Genomic DNA, 20,262 nt, shown 5'->3' with positions numbered 1-20,262 from the left:
AATTGTTCTCTACTGATCTGCAGAATGGATCAGAGTTTTCAATTAGTTTGAATTCACCTCCAAGCATGTGATCTGCTTAATCATGAAACAGCTATGGTAGGAAATTGGATGTGGAGTTGAAAATTCATTCTACTTAGAAACTTCTTGCTATGTTTTATATAGCTTTATACTTTCTCTACTGTAGTGTTTCCACCACATTTAAGAAGGAGTTGACAGAAATTTCAGAGCATCTGCATTTGTTCAACTACCTACAAAGCCCCATCTCTTCTTGTTGTTCACCCATAAGTCTTTTTTTTTTATTTTTTCACCCCCTGTGCTACTGTCCCTACGCTTTGCTGACAAAGGATATTGGCAACAAGGGGCTGACTATGGAACTAACCTGACTAACCTGACTATGGAACACGATCAGCTTCAAACATAGGTAACAACAAATCCCACACAGCACAGTTTCTGCAACTAGGGTTAGTCTCCAGCCCCAAAACCAAGGCAATTGTGAGGTCAGGAACATATGGGTTTGCCTGTAAGCATGAAAGAGAACCATGTTTATGAACCAGGATCACGTGCTGGAACAGTGAGGGTGATGGAAGGTATGCTGGATGGGGTGGCAGGTGCAGAAATGGCAGGGAAAGAATTTAGCAGAGCAGGGACTGCTGGGGTTCACCACTGCTGAGTACAATCAGAGCAGCCTTAACTCAGGCAGAAAGGGACAGATTTTCAGAAACAGCAGAAGACTCACTGCCTGGGCTCTGAGATTGAACCATTCTGGAAAGAGCAGCAATAACTTAAAGGCAGTAGCTGAATACAAAGTTTTCAGAGTGCACACTTGAAAGATCCTGATTTCCTCCTAGCTTGCCTTTCCACCCTTCCCCCTTTCTCCTTCCACACAGAAAGCCCTGCAGATACATAAAATAAAGAGTCTGTGCTATTTCTAGTCAAGGTTAGCAAAACCCTTTTTTGTATTTTTGTCTTTAAAGAATAACTTTTAAAAATCATTATTACCCTTACATGGATGGTCTTTCTCAACAAAAAGCTATGCTTGTAAATCACCATCCTGTTTATAGGTGCAACTCTGGCAGCTGAAACAAAAACCAAAAAAACCCAAAACCAAACAACCAAACAAACATTTTTCCTGTGGAAGAATGTATTTCCCTGACAAGGCCACGGTTGGTGCATGTCCTTTACTGTTATCTTGGTACATGGGAAAATTATTCCTGGATCATTTCTGATTTTTCTTTTAAGTTCATTTAATTGTGAAATTCTTCAAATCATGTTCCCCATCTGGACTGTTCCAGGCTTTTCCAGGACATTTGTAAATGCTTTCATTTCCCCTCAGTGAGTACAGCCATCTTTTTCAAGTGTAGCCTTTTCCCTGCAAGCAGGCACCACTTGCTGAGCTTTCAAACCCAGGGACTGTAACATGCAGTAGAAAATGTGCAAAGCTAGTGCAGGATGAGTAAAAGCTCTTAAGTGTATGTTGCTCATTAATTAGTCAACACAGTCTCCAGCTGCCTCTCTCATTCAAGGCTGTTTTTCTTTGCTTTTCCTTTTTTTTCCACCCCCACTCCCACTCCTGGGAAAACCAGTTCCATATATGCAGCTTGCTTAAAAGAGATTTCTGCTGTGTCTCTGATATCACCTATATCTAGTGCTCCATACAAAACCAGAGAGCCCATGCTGACTCCTTTTCCTTGGAATCATTTGTAATGTTTTTACTCTCTTTTTTTCTTTTTTTGACTGCTGAATTTACTGGTATTGCATCTTATTATCGACAAAACGTGCCCATGAGTGGAAAACAGAATCAAGGCACTCTCTAAAATAAAATCATGTTACCCACTCAGAAACATGGGGAATCAGTATTGTTATTTGTTTTACAAGAGAGTTCAAAGGCATCAATGCTAATGATCAGCTTTAGCAGCTCTGGACACTAAGCAAAAAATATTAATAGCTTTTGACTCCCAAAACTCACTGTACATACTAGTGAATAAATAAAGTGTATAAATTTGGAAAGTGAATTTTTCCAGGGCCAGGAAAGTAATTGCACTGCAACCCAGAAGAGAAACTTGTATCCCCTGGAATACACACTAGGGCTGTAACCTATCATCAGGGAACTGTAACAATTGCTAGCATTTCTCCAGAGCAAGCAAGAACTAAAATATTGCCATTTCTCTGAGCATAAAGGCATCTTACATCTAGATGTATAAACGTTCACTGCACAGTGAAATTTCTCTTCATCTTAAATAAAAGCTGAGGTTATTTTAAAGGTGGCTAAAACATTTACTGGTTATTCCACTTATCTTGTTTCTCAGTTTAAAGAACATATCAGATAGAAAATAATTTGAAAGTTCACGTAGAACATTTTGCTGGGATGTCAGACATAAACACATGAGGGAAGTTTAATTGCTCTGCTTTTCAACCTAGTTCTGATAAAGGACCAGCCAGCCTCTAAGTGTCCCATTCAGAAATGCTTTTGGATTGTTTATGTCTTCTTTCACCAAATTTCTATGAAGGACAATCTCGAGCCATCTGGTTCCTATTTAATTTTTAACCACCTCTCACTTGGAATATTTCTTTCTTTATACTTATTTTGTCTTAACAAATTGGCCATAAGCTAAACTGCACCATCTGTGACTTCCAGTAAATACAACTGTTGCTAATGAAATTACCCAGCTTCATCATTTTGATTTAAATGCATTGCCTGCTTTTTCTATGACCTTTCATTGCTTGCCATCAAATCACAGCTTTCACACATTTAGATACACACTCATGTAGGTCAGGCTTCAGGAATAAATCTTATCTGTGAATCTCAAGAAGCCTGGCCAAGCTTGCTCAGCAGGCTGGCATGAGCTACCACAGCCAGGGCCATGCTAAGAAATCATTATGGCATTTGTGACCATGCAGCTCAGGGGCTGAACTCAGTGTGTTCCATGCTCCAGGGCAGATCCCCTGCCCTGTGACCAATTGGTCACTGCTTCTTGTTCTCTTGCCTCCCATTTGTTTGACTGACTGAATTAATGATTCTGGATGCACTAGCCCAGTCTTTCGGCTAGCCTGTCTCTTATTCAATCACAGGACAAAACTGACCAGATTGAACTGGAGGAAGAGACTGGGACCATTACTTTAAAGAAAAAGAGAAGGAAACTAAGGGAATCAATGGAAGAGTAGAGGTGTATATCATTATACAAATCATTTATATAGAATTTTATGTATAAAAGGAACCTGGTGTGATTAATTTGAACCAGCAGACTCCCTTCTCTTACTCTCACATTAAACTGGATAGTGCCAGGCTTTTGGAAACTGCACTACAAATTACACCAGGAGGAAAAGATACAGGTGAAATTTGTTTGGTCAGAGAATGATTTACTCAAGCAGGTATTCATCGAGTAACACAGAGATGATTCAATGGCCCTTTCCATGGCTCCTGCAATAGTTTTTATTCATGTGTTTGATACCAACAGAGCCTCAGGCCTTCAGAGAGATGGAGTCCCAGTGAGCTGGAGAAAGGAGAAGAATCTATTTCAGAGGTACAAACAGTATTAGGATATTTGTTACTGAAAACACCAGTGGGGCAAATGTAAGAGCAGATCTGAGTACATTGTACATCTGCTGTACCCCTCCCCAACCTTCTCCTTAGAAAACTAGTAACACCTCTCCTACAAATGATGTTCCATTGTGCCACAGTGTGGCAAGACCATCCAGAGGAGAAACATGAATGCTGGAAGGATTGAGCAGCCAGGCTCCTAGGTCACATAAATTATTGGCTCACTGTCAAGCCACATATTTGCACCAGTTTGTGAACCCTCTGCCATGAGTGAGGAACTCATAATCCTGGTGCAATTTGCATTCCAAAATGAACCCTTATTTCCAGTTACTGTGGCAGAGAATATAAAGTAGATCAATTTAATACTTAAAAACAATATATGAAAGTGAAGAACTCAGACTAACTTCTCTTAAATAAGAAAGAGGAAAAGCCAACATACACTTGCAAACCTCAAAGTACAGTTCATATTTAATCCTTTCTCAGCAATCTAATAACTAGTCAGCATTAGAAACATAAAGGCATAAAGACAAGTTCCTCTGTACATTTATTCTCCCCACAGCAGATGCTCAGGATTATGACAATAGCCAAATGCAGCCATTGCAAACAGCTTTGGGTATGGAAACTCATTTCACCAAACCATCCACTGCATCCTTCCTAAATGGACACAACTCCACTGGACTCACACTCAGTGCCTGCTCAACACTTCCTTCTACTGCAGTCAATAATGGAGCAGGGCCACAGCCCCTCCTGATCAAACTCCTGACAGGTCACAGCATCCTGCATGGGCTACCATGGATGAGCAGGGCTGGAGGAACAAGGAGTTACATTTATCCAGAGCAGTATGTTTGTATCCAGATGGAAAAGGCAGGCAGAATAAGAGCACATGGCAATTGCACGGGCACTTATTGTAAGATTTCCGAAGTAGGTACATTTTGTTAGAAAAAGGGGTTTTGTAAATATGCTGGATACTTTCTTCCTGTCAAGGAAGGGAAATTACCTTTGCAAGTACATTGACTAGTTTTATTTGAACTTTCAAGAAGCCTGGTAGTATCAGCCAGTCTTTGCTGTTCCTATTTCCTATTTTCAGTACAAAATGCATTGTTCTATTGCTCCCAAAACAGCTGTCAGTGCAAACTACAAGTGAACACACTTTATTTGCTTACTCCACTAGCACAATCCCAGTAGCTGCTCATTAAAAATTAGAAAGCTTAATAATTCATTAAACAAAAAGCACTTTTTGCTGTAGATATGACAGAGTACTTTAGAAGGCCAACAAAAGAAAGGCATTCATACTTTATGTCTGGAATTAGATATTTTATATTGGGGTTGGACTGGATGATCTCCAGAAGTCCTTTCCAACCCTATCAATTCTGTGTTTCTGTGATTTTGGCAGTGCAATAATTTTCATGATGTCTGGCAACATGAAAGTTTCTGTAGCATCAAGCTGATACACAGAAACTAGTCTGTTAAAGGAAGCAGGAAAAGAACAAAAAGAAAATCTGTAAAAGAACAGCATTGTTCAGTGCTGAAGACTTGCAGAAGCTGGCAATACTTTTGTGTACATCCCACAGAAACTGTTAAAATCTCCCAAATACAAGATGCTATATGGGCACCAGTAGATAAGCTGACTTCCTGTATATATAAAGAAATAACTGAGCTAAAAAAAGAAAAAAAAAAAAGAAAAAGAAAAAAAAGAAAGTGTAGACTCCAGCCAAACCTCATATCCTCATATACCTCATATAAATCAAATGCACTCAGCAACTCCCTTCTGCATGGAGGTGCAATATTCAAGCAGTAATCACAAAAAGCCTAGCCAAGATTATAAACCAAAACTTCAGAAAGGGAAATGGTACATTTCCCATGGGAAGAAATAGAGCAAAAGGAATGTACTGCCAGAACTGACTTGTTATGAACAGACACAGAGACATCTGAAACCCTCAACAGTTTGGGTTACACAAGTTCTAATCTATATCAGCATGTCAACAACTGATAACAGAAAATCATGATATAATTCTATATTTTTTGTTTGATGGCACTGGGTTTACTGGAAGAGATAAGGTTCTGCAAACCCTTCCCACAGTCAAGGCAGACACAGCTAAACCTGCCTGATCCCAATTACCCTGCATTCAGGATGTCTCACAGCACACCTCTCATATAGGACTGGAACATGATGACATTTAAACTCTCCCAGCTCATGGCTATTACAGCTACGTAGATTTCTTTGGGACTGTAATTTTCTTTAATATTAGAATAAAAACACTAATCTTGTTCAGTAACTCCCAAGAGATTCAAAGCTGTCTTGTCCTGCAGCCATGAGTGATATGCATCCAGCTGAACAACAAAATACTGTGTAATCAATTGTGTTTTATCTGCACATTTGAGTATCAAACTGTTTATCATTGTGCCCAAAGGAAATGAAAAAAAAAACTCTCCAAAAAGTACCTCAAGTAATTAGAATGATCCAAGAAGAATCAGAAACTCAAATATCCCAAAAGCAATTATGAACAGCTATTTTTATGGCAAAAGTCATTTTATGAAAGTCATTATGCAACTGTTATCACAGTTTATCAGCCTCTAATGTTCTGTGTGCCTTTGTATTTTCAGACAAGGAAAGAAGGCAGGCTGATTGGAGAGAGCTGCATCTAGAAGAATAATATATGGTAGGAAATGTTTTGTAACACACATTTCTCCGTTGTCAACAGTAGCAGTTCAAGTACATCAGGATAACAGGGTGATAGGGCTACCCACCCAAGCAGCACAGCTTCTCAGAACAGCAGTAACTCCTTCCACAGATGCAGCCAACACAGAGCTACAAACATCTTTTACTGCAGGTAGGAGAAGGCAAGGCTGCATCTTGTTTAAATTCAGGTCCAGCAAATTTTGGTATAATATTTTAAAGTGAAAAACTAGTTTAAGAAGGAAGATGAGGGGAGGATTAGCTATGTCTTGTTATTTGAGGTATTCTTTGGAAAACAATTGTAGGCAGTTTATATATGGTCTCTCATAGAGAGGTTTCTCCAGAAGACAAGTTTATCCCTGAGTTTAACAGCATACACAAGACCAAATACTAATCTGGCATTGCTAAGATGACAGTTTTTAAATAGCTTTTGTATTTCATCCCCTGCTCTACCCTAAAACCTCCATGCTATGATTGTAACAGGTACCTCCAGGATAACTAATTACCCCTAAAAACAAATTTTCTCAAGGCAACACAGGCTCCAGGTCTAAGTTTCAAAAGTAGCTTTGCTAGTATTTTTCCCCCTTAACTTTTAAATTTCACTCCTGTGAAATTTAAAAGTTCTAAATTATGTAACTGGAAGTCTTCCTAAATACATTTTCACCACTTAATGAAAGATTGAGATGGCACAACAGTAGCAGAGCTGGCATTTTAAAGGGCAAGCACTCTGACCTTCCATTCAGAAGAATTTCTCCCTCAAAAAACTGAGAACACACATTATTCTACTAACATCAATTATTTTTAATAGTTCACAACTCTAATTTTAAAGGTTTTGTGTCCTGGTTTTATTACTCTTTCACTAATTCCTATTTATATTCATTTGCATTTTCCATTTCATATTACTTCTCATGTTCAAGTTTTCCTTCTTAATTCTTACCTCAGCCTTATACTAATGTATTGATACAATACAGATGCAATACAAGAGAGGTTTAAATTGACACTTTTAAACCACTAAGACAAATCCATTTGGATTTAAACAAAAAAAAATTGAAAAAAATTTCTATAAGTTAAAAAAGTTTTAAAAGTTTTAAGTTAAAAGTTAAAAAAAAATTCTAATTGTAATTTTTTTCATGTGTGCTTATTAAAGATCTCTGTTGAACTCAATTTCAACTTGGAGTATTCCTATTAACTCAGCCCTCTGTTTTCTGCACCTTGAAGACAAAGTTGGCTCAGTATTTGTCAGGGCAGACATGTAAAACACATTGGTATGATAATGTGTTAAGGCTACATGGCTTATGATTCTTTTAACACAAATTAGCAAAATCCTAGGAGAACATTTCATGCAAGTCAATGTAAGAGTCACCTGATGAGCTGAGTTTCAGCACACCTCAGTCAGTTCAACAGCATCTCAAGAGGGCATTCCATGTGTAAGCCTTAATCAGGAATTGCTCTTTTTCCTACCTGCTGTCCCATAACAATGCAGGTTATGAAGTAAAGCTGTGGTACAGGGTTCTGCCAACGAGAAGGACAGACTTTCTTCCTCTGGGAGCCACCTATACCTGATAGGCAGTTTAGCTCAGCAGGTGAGCAGAAAATCCCTCTTTGTCAGTTCTGCCCATAAACCTGACCTTAGGAAGAATGTGAATTAATTCTGAACTCATTTTATTTAGGATAATCAATTTTTTCACACTGTGAAACTACTCTAGTTCTTTTGCTGCATGAAGAATGCATGAAAAACTCATCACATGCTCTTCACAAAGCAGATGGATCTATCCACCCTCTTTGTAAAGGGTTACAAGTGAGATTTCACAAATAAATTTTCCTATGGAACAGGGAATCCCAGTCAGGAAGGGTTGCTCCACAGCACATGGTATTCTGAGGAAGAACTCTATTTCTGGCAACACACAGAGTCAGAATCTAATACACCAACTTTAGTTATTGTCCATACACTAGGAGTTCCCTGGCCATACACTTTGCCACCTGCTTTCAGAAGAAACACACTGATAATATACATTTGACTCTTAGAAATACCTAAGAAGTTATATAAAATTTTGCCAAATAAATAGCCCTATTATCTCCTGAAATGTCTGACTTCAGAAATATTAAGGAATAGTGTTCAGGAATATCCTTCATGCTAAGCAATTCTCATGTTTGGTGCCTGTAGTGACTTAAGGACAGTTACCTCAATACCTAAGATAAGGAGACTGAATTAGTATGTTAGGAAGGATATCAGGCCCTCAGGATTTGCTGTTCTGATATTGTAACTTCCTAAGAAAGGCGAAAGCAATTTTTGATCTGTGGTCCTAAAAAGAAAATTAATTATGGTCTGGATGAAGCTTAATGTGAAAATTAATTGATAATGCTTGTTGAGTAAGAGAAATATTCTAAATGTAGTTCTTATTCCCACTTTTAATGGTTTCTGTAACATTTCCATATCTATTTCTACAAGAACTATATTATCTGTCATCACCTCAAGGCAATAAGTTCAGGCAGGGTATTAAAACCTAACATGGCTTTTTCAGCCTTCTTTGTCCTTCCTGAGAAAAAAAATTAATCTGTGTTTATGTTAAAAAAAATATTTCTAATTGTAAATTTTTCCACGTGTGCTTATTAAAGATCTTTGTTGAATTTAATTTCAACAGGCACGTGAATTTCAATAGCTAAGCCTGAAAAAGCAAATTTGGACATGCAGTGGAACATTTAAAGTTTAGATCTGTTTTCCTAACTTAGTTATTTTTACAAGTTATGGGGTTGTTTAATTATTTAATTTTAATATCTCTTCACCATTTATGGCTCTTTCACTTATGATTTCACAGTATGATAGTACAGAGAAAATTAACTTTGTCTTCCTAGAAACAGTAGCAGAGCTCAAATAACATGAAAGTTGTTCCCTCATGTTCACAGGTCTGAACCAGATGCCTTTCACATTTATGTCAACTGCAAGGGTTTACAGGGGCTTGCAGATGGAAGACAAGTATATTACTATACAGGAAATTAAATCCAGGTCGTTACAGGAAACAACCTTTTATTTCTATCAATATAAATGTGTATCTTTGGAAAGATAAAGAAATACAACATGCCACCCAACTGTATTACCAAAATAGGTCTATCACCTTTGTGCAGCATCTTTGACTTTTCGATTTTCCATGTTTATTAAAAAAAAAGCAAATTTGCTCCTGCTTACTTTCATACATATATGTGCAATTAATCACCTTCTTCACTATATGTCTCCCAGAGATTCTGAAGAACAGAAACTGAATGATTTCCAGATCTTCTGTTTAGAACCTAAAGGCAAATTCATCTATTCTTCCCCAATTTTCTCTGCAAAAAGCGTGGTTTTTCCTCCAGAGAAAAGAATAAAACTGCATTTATATTACAAATTTTCATAAACCCCCTCAGTTCTACAGCTGTTTAATACTCCTGGTAAATATTTCTGCATTCAAATAGAAGCAGATTTACAGGTAGAACATACCTACAACCAGCTAGATTTTAGCTTAAGGTGGCTGATCTACACACTTCTTCAGGAGCAACTTCTCCTTTTTTAAAGCTACTATCTTCTAGATCTTCAAATTCCTATTATGGGAATACATATTTTTACTTGCGATAGAGAATTAGATCTAGTAAAACACTGTTTCAACTTTAAAAATAAAACCCACAGAACATAATCAGCAGTGTGTCTGGTGATGCTTTTTCAGAGCATCACTTACTCATTATTTTGTGTAGAATGTGTGCAGGAAGACAGTTTGATGTTTAAGTGAGACTTGACTCAGCTTTCAGAAAAATAAGCTTACAAGTACTTCATCAAGTCTTTTTAGGGATTAGTTTGTTTCAAATATATCCTTATTTGCATTTCAAGATACCTAAAAGAAACTGCTATCAATGTTTCAAAGTGGATAAAGCCAGACACTTGGTTGTGAATCAAGACATTTGATTGAGAGGAAGAAATATCCATATAATAAAAGACACAGTCACAACAATAACAGAGATTTGCTATGCTACAAGTTACTCCATTACACCATGACATGACTCTTCTTACCTACTGAAGGTGGTGATAACAGGGAAATTTGCATGGGAAATTTAGTTTTTTCCTAAAAAAACTAAGTGGAAAGAGGCTCAGATCCACTGTGCAACTTCAATAAGTTTTCTTTGCCTGTGTGCATTATCTGCAAGTCTTTAAATTTGTGATGGGAGCAGATAACAAAATGATAACTCAGGGAATAAAATTGTAGTGTCCAGGAAATATACTGGAGAGAAAAAGGAAGACGGCTGGCGCCTGTAGCATCCCCTTGCCCTGTCTTCCTTTCTGAGAGAATCTGGAAAGCTTCAGGAGAAAAAAATCATACACAAAAGAACAAACTTCCTGTCATGTTTCCTACTCTGGCTTTTGCTGCTGGCTCTGTCCCCAGGAATCTGTGATACTGTGCAAATTACACAAGGCACAAACTCTGTGGTTTCTGTTTCTTTTTCCTTTTATGGGGATCCATCTTGAGTAATGTGATCCACAGAATCTGAGTACTGTTAATCACTACAAGAGTTGTCCCTGCAGTTAAAAACAACAAAAGATGGGTAACTGAGGTTCTGAAAATGTCATCATCCAGTAAGGTATGTACCAGGCTTTTGTCTGCCCCAGCTGTCCATTCCATAACTGAAAGGAATGTCTCCACCTTGTCTAAAAGTGGTATTGCAAAAATGAATTCTTAACTCTGATTGATTAATTTCCTTATGGAAAACATTATTTCTATATTCAGTACAGTGTGAGTACTGCACAGTAAATAGGACATGAGCCTATGCAATAAGGATAAAATGAAACATTGAAAACTACTAATTTATTGAGTTCTGAGTATCCTGCATAGTAAATGAAATGAGGTCCTGCAGAAAAGGTATGTAATTACAGAATTAAAAATCACCTTATAAGTGCCTTTTCTCATAAGGAGGCCAACCTGAGGTTGTCTGGGAACATCTTAATTTTGACATGTTCTAATTTGAACATTTACTTTCACGATATTAGAGACAAAATTAACTTCACTGGTTTACATGAAGTGCTTTGCACAGCTAAAAACTTGCAAGTTTCAGAATGTGGACCCATTTCAGTGGTTAACACTCACGGCCTGATGCTACTCAATAACTGGGCTGAGTCCACTAAAACAGATTAAGTGGACTAAATTCACACCCACTGAGCACTCCCAGGGTGAGTATCTAAGAAGTGAAGACTCCATCTATTCAGTACTGCTGGGAAAAAAAGAAAAAGTTTAGTTTCAAAAGAATTTATCTAGAAAAAGGGAAGTGGATCTGGCAAGAGTTTGACATTGCTGAAGGCATGCACAGGTGGATGAAACTGCAGGCCAGGTCAAAGGAAAGAAGAGATTTATGTTGTGTGCAAAGAAAAGGGCAGAAGAAAAATAGCCACTCAGGCTGGGCTGCACTGAAGTGAGTGAAACAGCTGTTCATACAGGGAAGGAATGGTCACGTAAGACAGGTTGGAAATAATAATCATAGGGCCATCTGCTGCCCTGGGACTTTGCACCCTCAAGGTATGAAACAAATTTTGTCTTCTAGGAGCTCAAGCAGTGTAGCTGTTACAAGCCTGTCAAATAAACAATGCCTGAACAGGGCATTAAAGTTATCTGAGTTTCCTGCAAAAGTTGCTAAGCTAGTTTAACTTCAAGTCAAAACTACATCGTGTCCTTTTAATCAGGTTTCCTGTTTTAACCAAATGCTCTGTGAACACAGAAGAAATACACTACATGAAGTGACACTACCATTTCCTGCTTAGATAGAAGAATTAACAGCCATTATTTTGTCACTTCCTAAGAAAGATATGTTCTCATACTGATGCTAACTTTTCATTTTTACCAGGACTTTGTTTTTAATGATTTCAACAAAGAACTTTAAATAGCTGGAATCCCTGGTGCAGGTATTTCCTTGACCTCTTATCACTTGGATTCAGACTTTAGAAAGCAGTAGAAAAGCTATGTTTTGAGATAAAAACATTTTCTAAATTAATTATGGCTTTCATCCAAATCATACCGTTTGCTACTATCTAAGAAGAAAAAGAATGTATCGTTCCATCTCCAGAAGCTCTGTAAGCTGTTTCTGAGATCACTGTTCATGGTCACTTGACTGGCAAACCTGTACTGCACTGCAGGAAAAACACAGGGGAGACTTCAAAGCTGCAGTGAGACCTTGGATGGATTGCAAACTGGCCAAATAAAGCTTGTCCCAGGCTGGAGGTGACCCAAGTCTGTTTGAGTCCCCTCTCTTCCTTAAGCCATGTATGGAAGCATTGGGAGGCTGCAAACCAACTGACATCCCTGGTACCCACAACTCCCAGCAGTACTTTTTCTCATACTCCAGCAGGAGAGGTGAAGAGCATACAGCATCACAAGATCAGTTAGAATCATAGCAGGACAGTATTGTTTAGATTGGAAAAGCCCCCTAGGTCACAGAGTTCAATCTGTAAGTCAGCACTGCTAAACCTACCACTGAACCATGTCCCAAAGCACCACATCTACATGGCTTTAAAATAACTCCAGGGATGGTGACTCCAGCACTATCCTGGGCAGCCTGTTCCAATGCTCAACAATCCCTTTCCTGAAGAAAGTGTTCATAATACCCAATCTAAACCTCCTCTGGCACAACTTGAGGCCATTTCCTCTCATTCTGTCACTTGTTACCTGGGAGAAGAGACCAACCCCCACATCACCACACCCTCCTTTCAGTAGCTGTAGAGAGGGAGAAGATCCCCCAGCCTCCTTTTCTCCAGGCTAAGCACCTCCAGCTCCCTCACCTGTTCCTCATTAGATTTGTGCTCCAGACCCTTCCCAGCTCTGCTGCCCTCCTTTGGACTCACTCCAGCACCTCAGCTTCCAGAACTGGACACAGCACTTCAGGTGTGGCCTCACCAGTGCCCAACACAGGGGGATGGTCACCGCCCTTGTGCTGCTGGACACACCATGGCTGGTCCAGGCCAGGTGCCATTGGCCTTCTCAGCCACCTGGGCACACCTGGGCTTATGTTTGCATGCCATTTCTGTCGTTACTGGAATGAGCCTGGTTCTGTATTCCTCAAAAAGAGCTGGAAGGGTATTTTACCATGGTCCACAAGTGCTCAAAGAAGTTTGGGCACCAAATATCTTTGCATTGGCTCAATGGAAATCATGTTTGTCAGCCTGAAGAACACACTGCAACAGGCACACCTCTTCTCCAGCTCCCCTGCAAAGGAGCCTTAGGGTGTTAGGCTGGAAGAGAACAGACTCTAGGATAGGAGTTTTTAAAAGAAATGTGGACAGATATTACCTTGCATTTGGGTTCCCTGCTGTTTGCAAGCATCTCTTAGAAAAAGCACTTTCAAAATTATGTAGCATCATAGCATATCAAGTGCAACTGAAAAGGAAAGATCACTTATTTAATTTAGTTTATTTACTCAAGTTGACCTGCTGGGATGGGGAGAAACGAAAGAAGTGGGAATGACCTTGCATTACTGAAGATCACAATCTATTGGAAAAATAGCCAGGGACTTTGCTCTAAGGAAACCTGCAGCTACCAAGTCTTGCCAATACTAATGGCTACCATTACGCCCATTTGTGAAAATGAGCCAAATCTTAGCTAAATGAAAGTAGTTGGGACAGAGAGATTCATGATGTAATCATAATACAGCAAAGCTAAGATGAAATGTCATCCCGGTATCTCACTTAGTAACCACTGCTAAAATAGTGTGAGACACAGCTCAGACACTGATTAAAAGGCAGATGTCAGGTGACTCAAAATAGTCAAATCCAACACAACAGCCCAGGCCAGGCAATCAGTGCTGGTTCTGGGGTTTTTGTGGAGTTGGATTTTGTTTTGGCCAACACCACAGGACAATAGCTCCTAAGTGACCTTTCCAGACAGGAAACCCCCCCTCAGATCAGCTATTGCCACTCACCTGCACAGACAGAGATAAAATATCCCAAGTCAGAAATATCTATGCAAGTGACACAGCAGTCAGGCCTTGCATCTCTTAGAGTAAGTGTGTAGCCTCATTGACTGGGAAATCCATTTCAGCATTGCCAGGAAAATTCCCCATTTGGGACACTCCCAACTAAAGTGTATTAATAAGCCCAAGCCACAGTGTATATAAATGTTTTAGCATTAACAAGGCAAAACCATGGAAATCGCGTTCCTTGAGTAACATCAAATTTTGGACAATCTTCAAGCTAGAGGCTAAGCCAAAGGCAAACACATTTGCTGTGGGCATTATTTAATACAGATTTTCAGCTTTTCTTAAAAGCAGAGTCCAGCAGATGTTTAATTTATTGCAGCTGAAAATCTGGAATGTATATGGGAGAAAACTGCAAAGCAAAAATCAGAAAAGAGTGACTGAAGTCACCAAGAGTATTTTTACCGAAGATTCTGAATCATGAAGCATTAAGTTTAGGTAAGCTTTTTCTCTTTTCCATGCAATTTAATATACTGCATCACACAGAGAAAAGGCCTCTGGACAATCTACATGAAAAAACAACTGGTGAGATAAGAAAATCAAGGTTTTTAAACTCCTCATATATCCTGTATATTTCCACTTGTTAATTTTTTCTGGAGACAAACCAGTGATAACTCTTCCTTAGAAAATTAGGATACTTACAAGTTAAAAAACTGAAGCCACATAACATATTAATTTTTTTCCCATTTTCCTCCATTTTTACACCACTGCTCCTACACATTAAAGAATGACATTTAATCCAGTTTGAATCCAGGAAATATCAATGCTTTTAAGAACTGTATTGCTAGGATTATTTTAAAAATTGGTCAAGTAAGGATTTAAGCTTCCTCAATTTTGATCTCTGATCATATTTTCATTAACTTTTAAAATATAAATACAGATTTTTACAGAGAATTGTCAGTTTAACAAAGATCCCAGAACTCCAAGGAATACACTGCTAGATGGTAACAATATTAATGTATTACAGTGATTTTTAGATCTATGTTCAGTCTGAGATGTTTTCACAATAAAACATCCTACAGGTAGTTTACCTGTGAAGAGATTCCTTTAAGATTCATAGTATTTGAGAGACCTTACAAGTTCATGAGTGTGACCAACATACACATGACCACATCACATAAATGTTTGACCTAAAATGCAAAGATGCATTTCAAGTAACTGTTGAAGTTTTACAGTAGAAACTCTTTGTGCCACTGCTACCCTACAGAATTTTTATTTAAATTATCAAGCAAGATTTTTTTATACAAAATATCATAAAATAAGTAACTGCATTTTAATACATATTTTAATATATAAAATTGGGAAAAAAAATCCTACTAGGGACCTTCCCTGAAAGCAGTGATATTTCAGGACTTCTAAATATTACTTTCTTGGTTAATTCTCACTTCTTTTTATACCTGTTGATAGAGCATGCAGTCCTTACTGAACTGGATTCCTTTGCTCAAGGAAGTAGTTCACACACATCATCAAAGAAATGCCAGACAACATTGCAAATTTGTCTTGCACATCAGTAACACCAAGAGAGACTCTGTGTTTTGCATTTTTCTTTCCTGTTTGGGGACAGGGGACAGAAAGAAGGAGAAGCCTCATGATACCTCAAAGCTGCACAAAGCAGCTTGCCCTTGTGTTCCACATCCCTGTTTCTTTTTGGAAAAAGGAACATTTTCTAAAGCTATGAGGAGCATAAATGCAAGGACATGTCTGCTCCTTCCCCTGACCTCTCTAGAGCCAAGTCAGCTCCCTTCATGCACACACAGAGAAATAGATTTGACTTTAGGCTTCAAACCAGGTTCCAAAGATGAGCTTGTGGAATGAGCACTAAGACACCAGGAAAATTTTTTTTCAGGCTTCCTTGATGTTTTCACTGAATTGCTATCAGCAGTACCAGAGTGCGTGCACAAGCTGCTGAACCACTGTGTGGCTAGTTAAGGTTTCATCTTGGTGTTGCTTGATTTATTCACGGTTAGAGGATAAACAGATTACCAGCTCTGTGCTCAGGAATCTACTTCATTTCACATTTTTAACACCACCAACACCTTGTAATCTTTACAAGGTTATCCTCATAACTGTCATCTCCAGCAAGCTTTGCATCACCTAATTTACAGGGTATTGGCTGTGAAACTAGTCAGTCCCTTCAATAACTTCTGTGAAGGGATGGTTGTTCCTTGTTCTTGTTTCTAATTGTCTCTAGTCACCAGAACAAATTCATTCCCTCTCCCATGGGGTAATGACTGACACTGTGGGTGGAATAAGATGGGGTGACTGAAACAGCAGTTCTGCCACAGGTTCCTGTGTCAGCTGCAGTAACAGAATCAAGATTCATTCAGTAAAATAGCACTTAACAAAATCTTCCTGCTGGTCATGGAGAACAGCTTGTGTCACTTTGCCTGCCTTGCCACCAGCATCCACACCACAGGCACCATCAGGACAGCTGAAAACAGCCCCAGTCAGCTGAACAGATACTTAGCATCTGACATATTACTATAAAATAGCTATCAATAAAATAGCTTTTAAACAGAGAGAGTAGAAGGCTGCACTGTATCTTCAGCAGCCCTTTTTGGTGTGCATGTTGGCAAGCAGAAAAAGAGGAGAGGACAGCAGAGCAGAGGACTGATGACAGCAACTGTGGAGCCAACTGAGTTGGATTTGCTGCTGAACATGAACAAAAGCTTCAGAGTTGCTTTTTCAGTAGAAAGCCAAACATGAATTATGGCTCAGATATGACCACGCTACAAGTCAGCAAGGCTGGAAGTCACTGGGATCATACACCTTCACTACCTGCATCAGCTCTGCATACTCACAATACTCTGCACATACTCTGCTCAAGCCTCTGGAATATGAGCTATGGAATAGGTTACCACAGGTACAAATTATACTATTTCCAAGTTATTCACCAGATTGTCTTACAAGCCTAATTTTTATTTCAAATATGTCTTTTGTTTTAATCAGAAATCAAACCCGTCCCTTGCCAGTTACCACATCAGAGCATGCAAACCACTCCTATAAATCATCTTTGGCAAGTTTCCTACAACAAAAGGTGTGCTGGACAGGCAGTTGGGTGTGCTATGGCCACAGCTGATTAATCTTCATCCTACTGTCACTTCATGCTCCCCCACCCTGAAGCAGTGACGTTCTCTTTCAGCTTACCTTACAGAACAGTTAGGAAACACTCAGCTTTGGTGCTCTTCAGCTTTGCCTTACAATGGCTCTGAACTTATTGGAATTGTCAACACTATTGAATATGATATTTATGGCACACTTCAAGCTTATGCAAAAAAAAAAAACAAAAAAAAACCCAAAAACCCAAACAATTCATGGCAAGCTCTGCCTATTTTATTATTTACATTAATGCATATTCATCTCAATTTGTACAGGAATGCATCAATTTACAGGGGCAAAATTTGTATTTCTTCACCACAAAAGGTATAACATATTGCAAATTTTCACACTGCAAAATGCAGTATTTTTTTTTTTTCTGGGTAGAATCATTATGTTTTGGCTACCCTGGTGTGTCTGTATCTACTAAAAGACTTTTAGTTCACTGGCTAGATCCCCAATTTCCAGACATATTTTTTGTTCTGTTTCCAGGTTCTTACTTTAATTAATTTTGAGGTTCTTGTAGTCTGTCTCCATTAGGAGAAAACAAGAGGTAATCTGGTACTTCCCTGATATATGACATCACTTATAAAGAGAACATACAATTCCTGTGTTCCCAATCATGGCTGATTAGGAAAACACCCCATCACATACCAGAGAGAACCTTTGTTCACAAAGACCATTTTAACTTTTCTTAGTTAGGATCTGCTTCCAGATCAAACCATTTTAACCTGTCTTGCTTAGGACATGCTTCCAGATAGCACCTTCATATTCATGTTGAGTATGAATATCCCCAGGAGGGATTCCACCTGGCTGCCTCCTGCTGCCCCCAGGCTGCCCATGTGGTTGTGCCAGTCCCACCGTCTGCAGAGCCAGACTGCCTTGGACAAGAAAACTGAAGCAGGTGAAGAAGTACGTTTTTAACACTTCCTTGTTTTGTTCACAAGCATAGCCGCATGAACAGTGGTGATGCCACAACAGAACAAACACCCAGCTCCAGCAGCAGCAGCAGGATGATTACTTACTGAGGCAGTCACAGTATTTACTCACATGGCAGTGACTGGGACATGGGGAATTGCCAGGTATCTGCTATCAATTCCAACTGCAATGCAATGTTCTTGGTGGTGTTTGAGTATATCACTGGTCCTGACAACTGGCAAAATAGCTACTGGATACCTGTAACACTGAGAAGGAAGCCATGTCCAAAGTGGACAGCTGGAGGGAGAGAAGAGGCAAAATCTATGAGCAGAAAGCAGAATTGTGCAGCAAAAGCAGCCTGTAAGGACCAATGAAAGGTAACTCTTGATAATCAAATAAGGTACAAAGTACCTGCTGACCCAGCTCATACTGAACTGTTAATAACAGTAAAGCTGTTGTGAATTCTGAGATTCAAGTTCAGGAAGGCCTCAACTGTAATGATGCAGTCGGATTCCAACTCAGACACCATGGCTCACTTGGGTTCTTGCTCTTTACTGTGAAAACAACACTGGAAGTGCAGTGTCAGATCTCAGATTTGGATCAGCTTGTGGTAGCTCAAATGCTGGGGGGACAGTATGGTGGAAATAAAGAAGTTTACATTTAGTTCAACAACCTTCAAGGGCTCCAGCAGGACTGGGAGATGTTCAAGCCTAGTCAGCCATTTGAGCATATGGCTACACATCCCTTCATAATTAATGAGATCATTCTGAAAGCTGCATCGAAGCTGTAACATTCTTTTTTACTCCTATCAAAACCAAAGAACATTCTTCACATCTAGCTGTAAGCACACTGGGTGGGAGCCCAACATGTCACAAATGTGGAACCTGGCATTTTAGTGTCTCCCCTGCAGCAGTTTGGAGTTACTCAAAATGAATAAAAATTCTGACCAAGCTTTTCTCAGATGCAATATAGCAGAAAATTCAAAGGTTCTTTCTGTAGCAGATCAGCTAATGCTGAAACCTTTTGTGAAATTTAAGTGGTATATTTGCTTTATTGTGGCAATGTCACTGCTCTGATATGCTTGGTGTGCATGTACGACTTGCTGTCTTCATAGAAAGATATTGCCCTTTTCTTTTTTTTTTAACCTGTCAGTGTATCTTGATAACCAGAAACAGAGCAATTATTCACAAACAAAAGTAGTTTTAAAGTTCACCTCCATTTTGAGTAATGAAATCTCCAAACCAGTGCACTGTCCCCATTATACAAAATTCAGCTGCCATCACTGCAACAAACGTTCTCTTGAAATAAGGAAATTCTTTATAGGTTTCAAAAGCTCACATTCCTATAAACACAGTCACTATGTGCTCCTGTTTTCACAGATTCGATAGAAAATTTACCAAGATCGAATTGCTACAGTCTGCTGATTGAACTTCATGAAATAAACATGAACATTCAACAAAAACAAAGCAAACAAACCAGAATTTAATTCCTTAATCCCTCTAAATGGTACCTGATTGCCAGCTTCTCTCCTCAGGCTAGTGCAGGATCCAGCCTGGAAGATATTTTCTACAAACAGATTGTTCCATGTGGAACAATGTCTCCCTAACACAGCCTCCACTCTTGCTGCAACTGAAATGTGGACCCTCGCACAAATAAATAACTACTCAGCAGTTGTCTCTCTACAGTACTTAAATTTCAAATAAATATGACCAGAGGAAAAGACAACTTGGTTCTTTCTCAATGTTTCTGGATCTCCTTACAAGTCACTGCCAAGAATTGTGGTCTAACACAGAACACAGATAGAATACAAAGTTCTTGTGTGGAGGAACTTAATACCAAACCATGGAAAAATTGTTTTTAAAGTAATTTTATCATCAGGTTTCATCAACAGCATCAGCCCCTCCTTAGGCTTGTTTTGAGCAACAAAGTTCTTGCAAGGTGGTTAAAATTTGGTATCAGAACTTCTTTCTTAGAACTGCCAGTGCTAAGGCTTCCTACTCAAAAGAACACCACTGAAAAACACCTTGGTGGTCAAGATGCACACTGTGTACAAAAC

The 20,262-nt window shown here is 38.9% G+C and overlaps 2 long non-coding RNA genes across 5 annotated transcripts in view; one reads left to right on the top strand and one right to left on the bottom strand.

Moving 5' to 3' along the window:
* The window catches only part of LOC128813403 (uncharacterized), a 66,506-nt gene extending 66,053 nt beyond the window's left edge, over nucleotides 1-453 (bottom strand). Inside the window, exon 1 of one of the 2 annotated variants that reach the window (XR_008439032.1) lies at nucleotides 389-453. This is a non-coding gene — a long non-coding RNA (uncharacterized LOC128813403). Of the gene's footprint in view, nucleotides 1-379 lie in introns of both variants that reach the window. The other variant, XR_008439030.1, reaches the window with a different exon arrangement.
* A 49-nt stretch (nucleotides 454-502) lies between these two features.
* LOC128813530 (uncharacterized) lies at nucleotides 503-9,589 on the top strand. 3 transcript variants are annotated; one of them, XR_008439076.1, is made up of 5 exons: nucleotides 503-587; nucleotides 3,456-3,521; nucleotides 6,143-6,198; nucleotides 7,699-7,798; nucleotides 9,451-9,589. It is a non-coding gene; the product is annotated as an uncharacterized LOC128813530 (long non-coding RNA). The 3 variants fall into 3 exon arrangements; XR_008439077.1 differs by lacking the exon at nucleotides 9,451-9,589 and adding an exon at nucleotides 9,120-9,206; XR_008439078.1 differs by lacking the exon at nucleotides 7,699-7,798.
* Nucleotides 9,590-20,262: the final 10,673 nt, after the last annotated feature.

The sequence above is a fragment of the Vidua macroura genome, chromosome 12 (genome assembly GCF_024509145.1).
Source record: "Vidua macroura isolate BioBank_ID:100142 chromosome 12, ASM2450914v1, whole genome shotgun sequence".
NCBI lineage: Eukaryota > Metazoa > Chordata > Aves > Passeriformes > Viduidae > Vidua > Vidua macroura.
Note: the sequence above shows the minus strand (reverse complement) of the source record. Positions and strands in the feature narration are given on the sequence as shown.